The following is a 15,592-nucleotide window of genomic DNA, read 5'->3' as shown; positions in this document are numbered from 1 at the left end:
TAATGAACAAGAAAGGCATGGTCCCAATCCTCATGAAGATTACAGTTTAGGTGAAAAGATGACATTAAACAAATACTACATAATTATGCATAATTATGAGAAATGCTCTGAAGGATAGGATATGTAATAGGCAGAATTAATCTAGGGGGATATGAAGGGGGATTCCAAGCTAGATCCTGAAGAAATATATTTAAGCAAAGACTAAAAAATAGGTAGGAATTAGGTGAGCAAAGAAGAGCAAAAGAAGATTACAAATAAAAAGAATGTGCTGGGGCTTCCCTGGTGGCGCGGTGGATAAGAATCCGCCTGCCAATGCAGGGGACACGGGTTCGAGCCCTGGTCCGGGAAGATCCCACATGCTGCGGAGCAACTAAGCCTGTGTGCCACAACTACTGTGCCTGCGCTCTAGAGCCTGCGAGCCACAACTACTGAGCCCACGTGCCACAACTACTGAAGCCCGCGCGCCTAGAGCCCGTGCTCCGCAACAAAAGAAACCACCACAATGAGAAGCCCGTGCACCGCAACAAAGAGTAGCCCCTGCTCGCCGCAACTAGAGAAAGCCCACGCACAGCAACGAAGACCCAGCACAGCCAAACAAACAAACAAATAAATAAATAAAATAAATCTATAAAAAAGAAAAAAGAATGTGCCAAGACCCTAAAAAGGAACATAGGTGTTTATTTAGCAGCTTTATTGAGAAAAAATTAACATGCAATAAACTGTACCTATTTAAAGTGTACAATAGGTTACGTTTGACATATTAAGTTTGACAAAAGTTTTGACACACATACATGAAACCATCATCACAATTAAGATAATGAACATATCCATCTCCGCCTTGGCACATAATCTATAATTACTCAACTAACATTTACTGGTACCTAACCATGTGTCAGGCCCTGAGTATACACTGGTATATGATCCCTGCCCTTTGGTACTTAAAGTTCAATAGGTATCTGGTTCAAGGAAGCAAAAGAAAGCCAGTGTAACAATGAATGTCTGGGAAAGTAGGCAGAGGCCATACTTGCAAGGCCTCACAGACCGTATTTTGATCTTAATTCAAAGAGTAATGGGAAGCAAGCAGGCAGGGACTCAGTCCATGCTGGACTTGAACAGGAAGGCTTAAGAATGTTTTAAGTAGGGCAGTGACATGATCACATTTGTCTTTTCAGAAAGATCATGCTGACAAAAATGTGAAGAATAGGTAAGTGAAAGTCAAGAGTAGCTTCTGGAGGAACCAGTTAAGCAAGTGCAACAGTCCTGGCCAGACATGATGGTAGTTTGGCCAAGGGTAGTGGTAGCAGAAAGGATACGTTTTAGACTGATTCAAGAGATTTAGGAAGCAGGACCATCAGGACTTAGTGGTGAATTACATATGATGGGTAAGGAAAATGGAGGAGTCAAGGATGATTCTCAGTTTTCTGGCTAAACAATTAGTTGGATGTGATGTCACTACCAAGACAGGGGACTCTAGAGGAAGAAGACTTTGACAGAAACAATGAGTTCAGTCTTGGACATAGTGAGGTTGACGATCTAAAGAGATACGTAAGTGGACACACCCAGAAGGCAGTTAATTATACCGAGGTTGGATAGAATAGAAACAGACTGCAAAGGTGACTGAGAAAGGGTGACTAGGCAAAGAAAAGAAATAAAAGGCATTCAAGCTGGGAGGGAAGAAGTAAAACTACTATTCTATTTACAGATGGAATGATCTTATATATAGAAAATCCTGAGGAACCTACACAAAAACTAATAGAGAAAAATAAACAAGTTCAGCAAGGTTACGAGATCAATACACAAAAATCCATTGTACTTATGTGCACTTGCACCGAACAATGAAATTTTAAAAAGCAATCAAAGATATAAAACCTTACCATTACCCCAGGAAGTTTTCTCATGCCCCTTACCACTCAATCCCCTCCAGAGGCAACCAGTGTTCTGATTTTTTTTTTTAATGATTGATTAGTTTTGCCTATTTTAGAACTTCCTATAATAAAATCAAACAACATGGATAAAGAAGGTGTGGCACATATATACAATGGAATATTACTCAGCCATAAAAAGAAACGAAATTGAGTTATTTGTAGTGAGGTGGATGGACCTAGAGTCTGTCATACAGAGTGAAGTAAGTCAGAAAGAGAAAAACAAATACCGTATGCTAACACATATATATGGAATCTAAGGGAAAAAAAAAGGTCATGAAGAACCTAGGGGTAAGATGGGAATAAAGACACAGACATACTAGAGAATGGACTTGAAGATATGGGGAGGGGGAAGGGTAAGCTGTGAAAAAGTGAGAGAGTGGCATGGACATATATACACTACCAAACGTAAAACAGATAGCTAGTGGGAAGCAGCCGCATAGCACAGGGAGATCAGCTCGGTGCTTTGTGACCACCTAGAGGGGTGGGATAGGGAGGGTGGGAGGGAGGGAGGCACAAGAGGGAAGAGATATGAGGATATATGTGTATGTATAACTGATTCACTTTGTTATAAAGCAGAAACTAACACACCATTATAAAGCAATTATACTCCAATAAAGGTGTTAAAAAATAAATAAATAATAAATAAATAAAATCAAACAACATGCTCTCTTTTGAGTGAGGCTTTTTCACATAGCATAATATTTTTGAGATGTACTCATGTTGTTGCACATATCAGTAGTTTGCTCTTTTTTAAACAAATTACTGTCAAACAAAGCTGACTTTATTTTTTTTTTATTGGAGTATAGTTGCTTTACACTGCTGTGTCAGTTTCTGTACAGCAAAGTGAATCAGCCATACGTACACATATATCCCCTCTTTTTTAGATTCCCGTCCCATTTAGGTCACCACAGAGCACTGAGCAGAGTTCCCTGTGCTATATAGTAGATTCTCATTAGTTATCTATTTTATACACAGTAGTGTATACATGTCAATCCCAATCTCCCAGTTCATCCCACCCCCAGTTTGCTCCTTTTTATTGCTGAGTAGTAGTCCATTGTATGAATATAACAGTTTATTTAGCCATCCTTCTGTTCATGCACAACAAGGCTGTTTCCAGTTTGGGGCTATTACAACTAAAGCTGCCATGAACATTCTTGTACATGGTTTTTGTTGACATCTTTTTTTTTTTTTTTTGGCTGCATCGGCTCTTAGTTGCAGCATGCAGGATCTTCATCGCTGCATGTGGGATCTTTAGTTGCAGCATGCAGACTCTTAGTTGCAGCACACAGACTCTTAGTTGGGGCATATGGACTCTTAGTTGCAGCATGCATGAGGGATCTAGTTCCCCGACCATGGATCAAACCCAGGCTCCCTGCATTGGTAGTGCGGAGTCTTACCCACTGGACCACCAGGGAAGTCCCTTTGTTGACATTTTTGAAATGTGCTTTCATTTATTTTGAGTAAATACTTGAGTGGAATTTCTGATCATAGGGTAGGTGTATCTGTAGACCATTGTCCAAAATGGTTATACCATTTTATATTCCCAAAAATAATGTGTAAGACTTCTGATTACTCCACATCCTTACCCATATTTGGCTTTTTAATTTTAGCCATTCTGGTGGGAATGTAGTAATACTATCTCATTGTGGTTTTAATTTACACTTCCCTGATGACTAATAATGTTGAGTGCTTTTTATTGTGCTTATTAACCATTTTTATAGCATAATCTTTGTGATGTGTTTGTTTACATCTTTTGCCCATATTATATTGGGTTGCTTGTCTTATTACTGAATTGCAAGAGTTCTTTATATATCTCGATGCCAATCTTTAGTCAACATATGTTTGGCAAATATTATCCCAGGTGACAAGTATTTATGGACTGAGTTGCTTATAGTTTTTAAGTAATTCTACAGAACTTCTCTATTTGAAATCAGATAGATTTGGATTTAAATCCTGGCTTTACCTATAACTAGCTGTGGGAATTTGAGCAAGGTATTTAACTTTGGGGGCATTTTTTTCCATCTGTAAAACAGAGACACCACTTACCTTTATAGGGTTGTTGTGATGATTTAGACAAAGGATTTAGACATATCTGGCATATAAAACGTTTTCAATAAATGTTAGTTCCATTCTTTTCTGATTTTAGTTCTATGATAATATGGCAATTGCTGCCTTAAATAGCTGAACTGCAATTCTTACACTGTAAAACTCTATAAAAATTTGAATTTTCACAATGGTAAAAATCATGGCAATAGTGGAAACCATAAAGAATTAGGGCTCCTGGGAAGAGAGTAATATATCTTTCTTTTATTCTAGTTCAGTAACATATTCAAAATAAGGCTGAAACTAAAAGTAGCTAAATCAAATGAAATTCATCTGGAGGTAAAATTGAAAAGAATAAGGTGAAAATTTCAAATTGTGTTGTGCTAAGTCATCTGTTACAGCATGTGGAAAATTTAAATAACATGCTATTGCAAATACAATTGTACTAAATCCCATCTACACCAGAGTTAGTTGTATCTCATCTCTTACAGAAATTCACATAAAAATAGGTTTAACCCAAAAAACATTTTTACAGAAAAACTTCAACATAATAATGTTTATGTAAAAGTTGTGCTAATAACTTCCTATAAATAAGCTAATTCAGTTCTAGTAATTACTATAATTGTTATTATACAGTGCAGAACTTGCTTTATTGTTCCTATATTTATTTGTTCTATAAAAAATTTCAGGTTCTGGATCTAAATTCTGCCCCCTTGGTTTACTAGTCAAGCAAGTTAACTCTTCTAAATCTCATTCCTTTCATTTGTAAAATGGAGATGGTAATATTATCTATCTTATATCACTGCTATGAGGCTTAAGTAAGTGTATAAAGCCCTTAGCACAGAATACTTTTAGCACATAGTAAGTGATCAATAATATTTTTTATTGTTGTTTACTATGTTATTGTTGTTTATTATGTCTTACTTGCAAGACATAAATCTTTCCAAACAGTAAATCCACAATGGTCTGTGGAAATGAAAATATTGGGAAGCACGGCACTGAAGTGAGCTCTTCAATTCATCTCCCACTCCCACTACAGCCCTATGCCACTGCCTTAAACTAGCCACTTCTCTCACTTTTTCTATCTATTACAATAGCCTTCTACGTCCATTCTTTATTCTCACCAATCCATTCTCCACACTGAGGCGAGAATGATCTATCTCAAGATCAAATCTGGCCATGTCACCACCCTTGTTATTAAAAAGCTTGTATGGCTTCCCATCTATCTACAGCAGAGGCCATAAACTGATAGCCTACAGATTGAGTAAAAAATAAAGATGAAGGGGGCTTCCCTGGTGGCGCAGTGGTTGAGAGTCCGCCTGCCGATGCAGGGGATGCGGGTTCATGCCCCGGTCTGGGAGGATCCCACATGCCGCAGAGCAGCTGGGCCCGTGAGCCATCGCCGCTGAGCCTGCGCGTCCAGAGCCTGTGCTCCGCAATGGGAGAGGCCACAACAGTGAGAGGCCCGCGTACCGCCAAAAAAAAAAGAAAAAAAAAAAAGATGAAGGGTTTTTTTCCACACACACACAGGTGCTTTGAAAATATGATTTCATATTAAAAATATGGATATGTAACTTCTCTTCAAAAAATCAGAAAATTCAGCAACACTAGGCCCAAATTTCCACATAGAAAACTGTGCTGGAGCAGAGGACAGGACACCTAGATAAGACAGGGCATATGTGATTTGTGATTTCCAGTTTACCACACTCCTTATCCACTTCAATTCATTCAAGTACCTTATCTGCCTGGCTCCCCATAAACAACTGAATTTGTGCTACCTGCTTTACAGGATATATTCTAAACTCCTTAGAAAGACAGACCCTTGATGATCTGGGTTCAAGTTAAATTTCCTTTCAATTCCCATCATCTCTCTTATGCTTTCCCTTTACACATGTGCTATAGTCATCACTTCTCAAAAACATCACATTGTTTCACACATTCTTTTACCTTGTAAGCTGTACATTTAGTTCCTTCTGCTTGGAATGTCCTTCCCACATTTGTTTCCCCAGGAAATGAATGCTTCTACTCCTCGAAATGAGATAATGCATGTAGCACAGAGGTGGGCATATAGTAACCTCTCATTAAATATCCTTACAACAATTCTAAGAGGTAGGTATTATGACCCTATATTACAGACAAGGATGTTGTTGCCTAAATAAAGTAAGTAACTTAATCAAGACCAAGGAGCTAGTGACACATTTGGAATTTCTTTTTTTCACTGTTGATAGGATTTTTTTTAAATCCAATTGTTTTTTTCTTAATTGAAGTAGAGTTGATTTATAATGTTGTGTTACTTTCTAGTGTATAGTGAAGTGATTGAGTTATACACATATATGTATTCTTTTTCATATTCTTTTCCATTATGGAATATTACAGGATATTAAATATAGTTCCCTGTGCCATACAGCAGGACCTTGTTATCTATTTTACATATAGTAGTTTTTCTGTTTTTTTGTTTTGTTTTTTTTTTTGCGGTACGTGGGCCTCTCACTGCTGTGGCCTCGCCCGTTGCGGAGCACAGCCTCCGGACACGCAAGCTCAGCGGCCATGGCTCATGGGCCCAGCCGCTCCGCGGCATGTGGGATCATCCCAGACCGGGCCACGAACCCGCATCCCCTGCATCGGCAGGCGGACTCTCAACCACTGCGCCACCAGGGAAGCGCTGTTTTTGTTTTTTTAATATTTATTGGGCTGTGCCAGGTCTTACTGCGGCACGCGGGATCTTCGTTACCGTGTGCGGGATTTCCTTGTGGCGTGCAGGATCTTCGTTGCGGCACACAGGATCTTTAGTTGCTCATGCGAGACCTAGTTCCCTGAAAAGGGATCGAACCTGGCCCCCCTCCATTGGGAGCACAGAGTCTTAACCACTGGACCACCAGGGAAGTCCCTACATATAGTAGTTTGTATCTTTAATCCCATACTCCTAATTTATCCCTTCCCCCTGCTTTCCCCCTTGGCAACCACAAGGCTGTTCTCTATTTCTGTGAGTCTGTTTCTGTTTCATAGATAAATTCATTTGTGTCCTATCTTAGTTTCCACATAAAAGTGATATCACATGGTATCTGTCCTTCTCTTTCTGACTTATTTCACTTAGTATGATAATCTCTAGGTCCACCCAAGTAGTTGCAAATGGCACTATTTCATTCTTTTTATGGCTGAGTAGTATTCCATTGTGTGTGTGTGTGTGTGTGTGTGTGTGTGTGTGTGTGTGTGTGTGTATGCCACATCTTCTTTATCCATTCATCTGTCGATGGACATGTAGGTTGCTTCCATGTCTTGGCTATTGTAAATAGTGCTGCTATGAACACTTGGGGTACTTGTATCTTTTTGAATTAGAGTCTTCTCTAGATATATGCACAGGATTGGGATTGCTGGATCATATGGTAACTGTATTTTTAGTTTTTTGAGGAACCTCCATACTGTTTTCCAGAGTGTCTGTACCAATTTACATTCCTAACAGTAGTATAGGAGGGTACCCTTTATTCCATGCCCTCTGCAGCATTTGTTATTTGTAGACTTTGTAATAATGGCCGTTCTGACCAGTGTGAGGTGGTACCTCATTATAGTTTTGATTTGTATTTCTCTAATAATTAGCGTTCTTGAGCATCTTTTCATGTGGTCATTGGCCATCTCTATGTCTTCTTTGGAGAAATATCCATTTAGGTCTTCTGCCCATTTTTGATTGGGTTGTTTGCTTTTCTGTTATTGAGCTGTATGAGCTATTTGCATATTTTGGAAGTTAAGCCCTTGTCAGTCACATCATTTGCAAATACTTTTTCCCATCCCACAGGTTGTCTTTTCATTTTGTTTATGGTTTCCTTTACTGTGCAAAAGCTTGTAAGTTTGATTAGGTCTCATTTGTTTATTTTGCTCTGTTGTTGGAAAAGTTATCTGGAAGGATGTTCAGATGACTTTTACCTTTTTTTGCTGTACTTTTATATTTTCTTGTAATTAATTAGTATGTAATTTTTTAAAAAACAAAGCTATTTTAAGAAATAATTCTTTTTGAATCCTCAAGAGTAAAGGGATTAATCATAATCCCTCCCACCTCACTCAAAAACATACCAAATCACATTTAGGAAGTAAATATTTAAGTCCTAAGAATAGGTAACTACATAAATTAGAAGACAGTTTTAATTTTTAAAAGACATGTTATATACTCAATGTCCCTGAAATAATTTCTTATTAAGTTAAAAGTGACTGGAGAATTGCCGATATTTATAGCACAGTACTGCACTTACATTATGTCACATGATTATTGAAAAGTAATTACATTTATCTCATAATACAGCAATCATTTTCTTCACAGATCATATATATTTCACATCCACTCTACATTCATTTTTTTTTAAAAAAAAAGACACATTTAACAGTGTGTAGGCAATTTCCTGGTGGCGCAGTGGTTAAGAATCCACCTGCCATTAACAGCTGATCTTTTAGCAACAACTCTGCAAGCCAGAAGGGAGTGGCAAGACATATTTAAAGTGATGAAAGGGAAAAACCTACAACCAAGATGACTCTACCCAGCAAGGATCTCTTTCAGATTTGATGGAGAAATTAAAACCTTTACAGACAAGCAAAAGCTAAGAGAATTCAGCACCACCAAATCAGCTTTGCAACAAATGCTAGAGGAACTTCTCCATGCAGGAAACATAAGAGAAGGAAAAGACCTACAATAACAAACCCAAAACAATTAAGAAAATGGTAATAGGAACATACATATTGATAATTACCTTATGTAAATGGATTAAATGCTCCAACCAAAAGACACAGACTGGCTGAAGGGATACAAAAACAAGACCCGTATATATACTGTCTACAAGAGACCCACTTCAGACCTAGGGAAACATACAGACTGAAAGTGAGGGAATGGAAAAAGATATTCCATACAAACAGAAATCAAAAGAACGCTGGAGTAGCAACTCTCACATCAGGCAAAATAGACTTTAAACTAAATACTATTACAAGAGACAAAGAAGGACACTACATAACGATCAAGGGATCAATCCAAGAAGAAGATATAAAAATTGTAAATATTTATGCACCCAACAAAGGAGTACCTCAATACATAAGGCAAATGCTAACAGCCATGAAAGGGGAAATCAACAGTAACACAATCATAGTAGAGGACTTTAACACCCCACTTTCACCAATGTACACATCATCCAAAATGAAAATAAATAAGGAGACACAAGCTTTAAACGATACATTAAACAAGATGGACTTAATTGATATTTATACGACATTCCATCCAAAAACAAGGGAATACACTTTCTTCTCAAGTGCTCAGGAACATTCTCCAGGATAGATCATATCTTGGGTCACAAAGCAAACCTTGGTAAATTCAAGCAAGTTGAAATCATGTCAAATATCTTTCTGATCACAATGTTATGAGACTAGATATCAATTACAGGAAAAAATCTGGACAAAATCCAAACATATGGAGGTTAAACAATACACTACTTAATAACCAAGAGATCACTGAACAAATCAAAGAGGAAATCAAAAACTACCTAGAAACAAATGACAATGAAAACACAACGACCCAAAACCTATGGGATGCAGCAAAAGCAGTTCTTAGAGGGAAGTCTATAGCAATACAATCCTACCTCAAAAAACAAGAAACATCTCAACTAAACAACCTAAACTTACAACTAAAGCAATTAGAGAAAGAAGAACAAAAAAACCCCAAAGTTAGCAGAAGGAAAGAAATCATAAAGGTCAGATCAGAAATAAAGGAAAAAGAAATAAAGGAAATGATAGCAAAGATCAATAAAACTAAAAGCTGGTTCTTTGAGAAGATAAACAAAATTGATAAACCATTAGCCAGACTCATCAAGAAGAAAAAAGGGAAAAGACTCAAATCAATAGAATTAGAAATGAAACAGAAGTAACAACTGACACTGCAGAAATACAAAAGATCATGAGAGACTGTTACAAGCAACTATATGCCAACAAAATGGTCAACCTAGAAGAAATGGACAAATTCTTAGAAATGCACAACCTTCCAAGACTGAATCAGGAAGAAATAGGAAATATAAACAGACCAATCACAAGCACTGAAATTGAGACCGTGATTAAAAATCTTCCAACAAACAAAAGCCCAGGACCAGATGGCTTCACAGGCAAATTCTATCAAACATTTAGAGGAGAGCTAATACCTTTCCTTCTCAAACTCTTCCAAATTATAGCAGAGGGAGGAACACTCCCAAACTCATTCTATGAGGCCATCATCACCCTGATACAAAAACCAGACAAAGATGTCACAAAGAAAGAAAACTATAGGTCAATATCACTAATGAACATAGATGCAAAATCCTCAACAAAATACTAGCAAACAGAGTCCAACAGCACATTAAAAGGATCATACACCATGATCAAGTGGGGTTTATTACAGGAATGCAAGGATTTTTCAAAATACGCAAATCAATCAATGTGATAAACCATATTAACTGAAGGATAAAAACCATAAGATCATCTCAATAGATGTAGAAAAAGCTTCTGACACAAATCAACACCCATTTATGATAAAAACCCTCCAGAAAGTAGGCACAGAGGCAATTTACCTCAACATAATAGAGCCCATTTATGACAAACCCACAGCCAACATCGTTCTCAATGGTGAAAAACTGAAACCATTTCCACTAAGATCAGGAACGAGACAAGGTTGTCCACTCTCACCACTATTATTCAACATAGTTTTAGCCACAGCAATCAGAGAAGAAAAAGAAATAAAAAGAATCCAAATTGGAAAAGATGAAGTAAAGCTGTCACTGTTTGCAGATGACATGATACTATACATAGAGAATCCTGCAGATGCTATCAGAAAACTACTAGAGCTAATCAATGAATTTGGTAAAGTAGCAGGATACACCATTAATGCACAGAAATCTCTTGCATTCCTATACAGTAATGATGAAAAAATCTGAAAGAGAAATTAAGGAAACACTCACATTTACCATTGCAACAAAAAGAATAAAACACCTAGGAATAAACCTACCTAGGGAGACAAAAGACCTGTATGCAGAAAACGAGAAGATACTGATGAAAGAAATTAATGATGATACAAAGAGATGGAGAGATATACCATGTTCCTGGATTAGAAGAATCAACATTGTGAAAATGACTATACTACCCAAAGCAATCTACAGATTCAATGCAATCCCTATCAAACTACCAAAGGCAATTTTCACAGAACTAGAACGAAAAATTTCACAATTTGCATGGGAACAGATAAGACCCCAAATAGCCAAAGCAATCTTGAGAAAGAAAAATGGAGCGGGAGGAATCAGGCTCCAGGGCGTCAGACTATACTACAAAGCTACATTAATCAAGGTAGTATGGTACTGGCACAAAAACAGAAATATAGATCAGTGGAACAGGATAGAAAACCCAGAGATAAACCCACGCACATATGGTCACCTTATCTTTGATAAAGGAGGCAAGAATATACACTGGAGAAAAGACAGCCTCTTCAATAAGTGGTGCGGAGAAAACTGGACAGCTACATGTAAAAGAATGAAATTACAACACTCCCTAACACCATACACAAAAATAAACTCAAAATGGATTAAAGACCTAAATGTAAGGCCAGACACTATCAAACTCTTAGAGGAAAACATAGGCAGAACGCTCTATGACATAAATCACAGCAAGATCCTTTTTGACCCACCTCCTAGAAAAATGGAAATAAAAACAAAAATAAACAAATGGGACCTAATGAAACTTAAAAGCTTTTGCACAGCAAAGGAAAACATAAGACAAAAAGACAACCATCAGAATGGGAGAAAATATTTGCAAATGAAGCAACTGAGAAAGATTAATCTCCAAACTTTACAAGCAGCTCATGCAGTTCAATATCAAAAAAAAAACAACCCAATCCAAAAATGGGCAGAAGACCTAAATAGACATTTCTCCAAAGAAGATATACAGATTGCCAACAAGCACATGAAAGAATGCTCAACATCACTAATCATTAGAGAAATGCAAATCAAAACTACAATGAGAGGGCTTCCCTGGTGGCGCAGTGGTTGAGAGTCCACCTGCCAATGCAGGGGACACCAGTTCGTGCCCTGGTCCGGGAAGATCACCCATGCCGCGGAGCGGCTGGGCCCGTGAGCCATGGCCGCTGAGCCTGCGCATCCGGAGCCTGTGCTCCGCAATGGGAGAGGCCACAACAGTGAGAGGCCCACGTACCGCAAAAAAAAAAAAAAAAAAAACCTACAATGAGGTATCACATCACACCAGTCAGAATGGCCATCATCAAAAAATCTACAAACAATAAATGCTAGAGAGGGTGTGGAGAAAAGGGAATCCTCTTGCATTGTTGGTGGGAATGTAAACTGATACAGCCACTATGGAGAACAGTATGGAGTTTCCTTAAAAAACTAAAAATATAACTACCATATGACCCAGCAATCCCACTACTGGGCATATACCCTGAGAAAACCATAATTCAAAAAGAGTCATGTACCAAAATGCTCATTGAAGCTCTATTTACAATAGCCAGGACATGGAAGCAACCTCAATGTCCATCAACAGATGAGTGTATAAAGAAGATGTGGCACATATATACCATTGAATATTACTCAGCCATAAAAGGAAACGAAATTGAGTTATTTGTAGTGAGGTGGATGCACCTAGAGTCTGTCATACAGAGTGATGTAAGTCAGAAAGAGAAGAACAAACACCATATGCTAACACATATATATGGAATCTAAAAAAAAAAAGTGGTCATGAAGAACTTAGGGGCAAGATGGGAGTAAAGACACAGACCTACTAGAGAATGGACTTGCAGATACGGGGAGGTGGAAGGGTAAGTTGGGACAAAGTGAGAGAGTGAGGGCTTCCCTGGTGGCGCAATGGTTGAGCGTCCGCCTGCCGATGCAGGGGACACGGGTTCGTGCCCCAGTCCGGGAAGATCCCACATGCCGCGGAGTGTCTGGGCCCATGAGCCATGGCCGCTGAGCCTGCGTATCCGGAGCCTGTGCTCCACAACGGGAGAGGCCACAGCAGTGAGAGGCCCACATACCGCAAAAAAAAAAAAAAAAAAGTGAAAGAGTGGCATGGACATATATACACTACCAAACGTAAAATAGATACTTAGTGGGAAGCGGCCGTATAGCAAAGGGAGATCAGTTCGGTGCTTTGTGACCACCTAGAGGGGTGGGATAGGGAGGGTAGGAGGGAGGGAGACGCAAGAAGGAGGAGATATGGGGACATATGTATATGTATAACTGATTCACTTTGTTGTAAAGCAGAAACTAACATACCATTGAAAAGCAATTATACTGCATTAAAGATGTTTAAAATAAAATTAAATTAAAATAAAAAAATAAAAGATACATGCACCCACCCCGCAAAAAAAGATGTGGCACATATATACAATGGAATATTACTCAGCCACAAAAAGACTCGAAATTGTGTTATCTTAGTGAGGTGGATGGAGCTAGAGTCTGTCATACAGAGTGAAGTCAGAAAGAAAGAACACCATATGCGAACACATATATATGGAATCTAAAAAAAAAAAAAAGGTCATGAGGGACCTAGGGGCAAGAAGGGAATAAAGACTCAGACGTAGAGAATGGACTTGAGGACACGGGGAGGGGGAAGGGTAAGCTGGGACGAAATAAGAGAGTGACATGGACATATATACACTACCAAATGTAAAATAGATAGCTAGTGGGAAGCACCTGCATAGCATAGGGAGGTCAGCTCGGTGCTTTGTGACCACCTAGAGGGGTAGGATAGGGAGGATGGAAGGGAGACACAAGGGGGAGGAGATATGGGGATATATGTATATGTATGGCTGATTCAGTTTGTTATAAAGCAGAAACTTACACACCATTGTAAAGCAATTATACTCCAATAAAGATGTTAAAAAAAATAAAAATAAAAGAATCCGCCTGCCAATGCAGGGAACACAGGTTCAAGCCCTGGTCCGGGAAGATCCCACATGCCGCGGAGCAACTAAGCCCATGCGCCACAACTACTGAGACTGCACTCTAGAGTCCGTGAGCCAAAACTACTGAGCCCATGGGTTGCAACTACTGAAGCCCACGTGCCTAGAGCCCGTGCTCAGCAACAAGAAAAGCCACCACGATGAGAAGCCTGCGCACTGCAATGAAGAGTAGCCCCCATTCACCACAGCTAGACAAAGTCCGAGTGCAGAAATGAAGACCCAGTGCAGCCAAAAAAAAAACCAACAAAGAACATTGTGTAGAACTAAGAAATTTCAACACAAGGATTTATTCAAACAATTAACTGTTATTGAAAAATGCTGCCAATGGAACAACTTCTACATGTTGGCTTCCAGAATGGCCTACGTTCCTCCATACACATTTTCAATTCCCTAAAATCAATCTTTCCTTAAAAAAATCAATAAAATGTCAAATACCCTCCTCTATTGTCTTTTCAGTGAGCTCCAGTACTATACCACAGCAACTAAGACTCAAAAAAATTAATTTTATACTGAAAAAAATTATTGTATGGTATTTCTTTGTTCTAAGGTCAGAAAGTCAATTGCATTTGAATTGTCTACAATGGCATGTATCTGACCAAGATTAATTTAAAACAGATGTCTTTGAAACCAAAGTCCATTCAACAGTTTCACAGCCTATCAACCCTGTGAAAGCCTCTCTTGCTGCAGCTCTGCTGACTATTACACTTCTTTCAGAAATAGTTCAGTCTATTTTAATAAGATAGAAGGTCATATTATTATATTCCATAACCCCATAAGGATCACAAAAGTACAAAGGAGATAAAGCATGATCTAAGGGGCTTCCTGAGAGTGAACATTAACCAATACTATCAAGAAAAATGGTGAGGAATATTATATGCTGTATGGAACATTATATCACTGTAACCAGTTTTAGTTAATTATGAATAATTCAACAAATATACTTTCAAAGAAATTTAACCAACTGCTTAGCAAATTATTTTAAGAAAATTTTTACAAATTAGGAATTACAGTTGTTTTTATAACACAAAAAATGTAAAAGATATTTAAATGAGGCTGTTCAAGTAAGCGTTTACCTTTTACACTCAACTGCTGCTTTAAAGAAACATAAATTTCATTATATGAATTTTTCAGCCTAAAAATTCTTTTTAAAATCTGCCCAAATTCATAATATCCAAAAATGCAGGGGGACAGCTTTTCATATTATAAGAATGCTTACAGGTGTGTACACAGATGTAATGTTCAAATTAAAGGAAAGATGATGCATTCAATGCTAAATCCAAAATGTAACCCAAAGGGTTGTAAAAATGAACAAACAGAGCTTCCCTGGTGGCGCAGTGGTTGAGAGTCCGCCTGCCGATGCAGGGGACATGGGTTCGTGCCCCGGACCGGGAAGATCCCACATGCCGCGGAGCGGCTGGGCCCATGAGCCATGGCCACTGAGCCTGCGCGTCCGGAGCCTGTGCTCCACAACGGGAGACCACAACAGTGAGAGGCCCGCATACCGCAAAAAAAAAAAAAAAAAAAAAAAATGAACAAACAGGATTCTGTTTGGGGGCTACCCTATACTTTACTTTGACCATACTTGTTGAGTGAATATTAATAGTTGTACTTTCCTCTCAAAAAAATTAATCTGCCCAAAAAAGGAAATAAAATGCCAACCTCA

General features: G+C 38.4%; 1 protein-coding gene across 1 annotated transcript in view; it reads right to left on the bottom strand.

Annotated features, from left to right (window-relative positions):
• The window catches only part of ZSWIM5 (zinc finger SWIM-type containing 5), a gene marked incomplete at both ends in the record, with an annotated part of 260,182 nt that overhangs the window by 207,445 nt on the left and 37,145 nt on the right, over positions 1-15,592 (bottom strand). The gene's annotated exons all lie outside the window — the stretch shown is intronic.

This window comes from Grampus griseus, assembly GCF_964374135.1.
Source record: "Grampus griseus genome assembly, chromosome: 1".
In the NCBI taxonomy this organism is placed as follows: Eukaryota; Metazoa; Chordata; class Mammalia; order Artiodactyla; family Delphinidae; genus Grampus; species Grampus griseus.
This window is presented reverse-complemented; position numbering and strand designations above follow the sequence as displayed.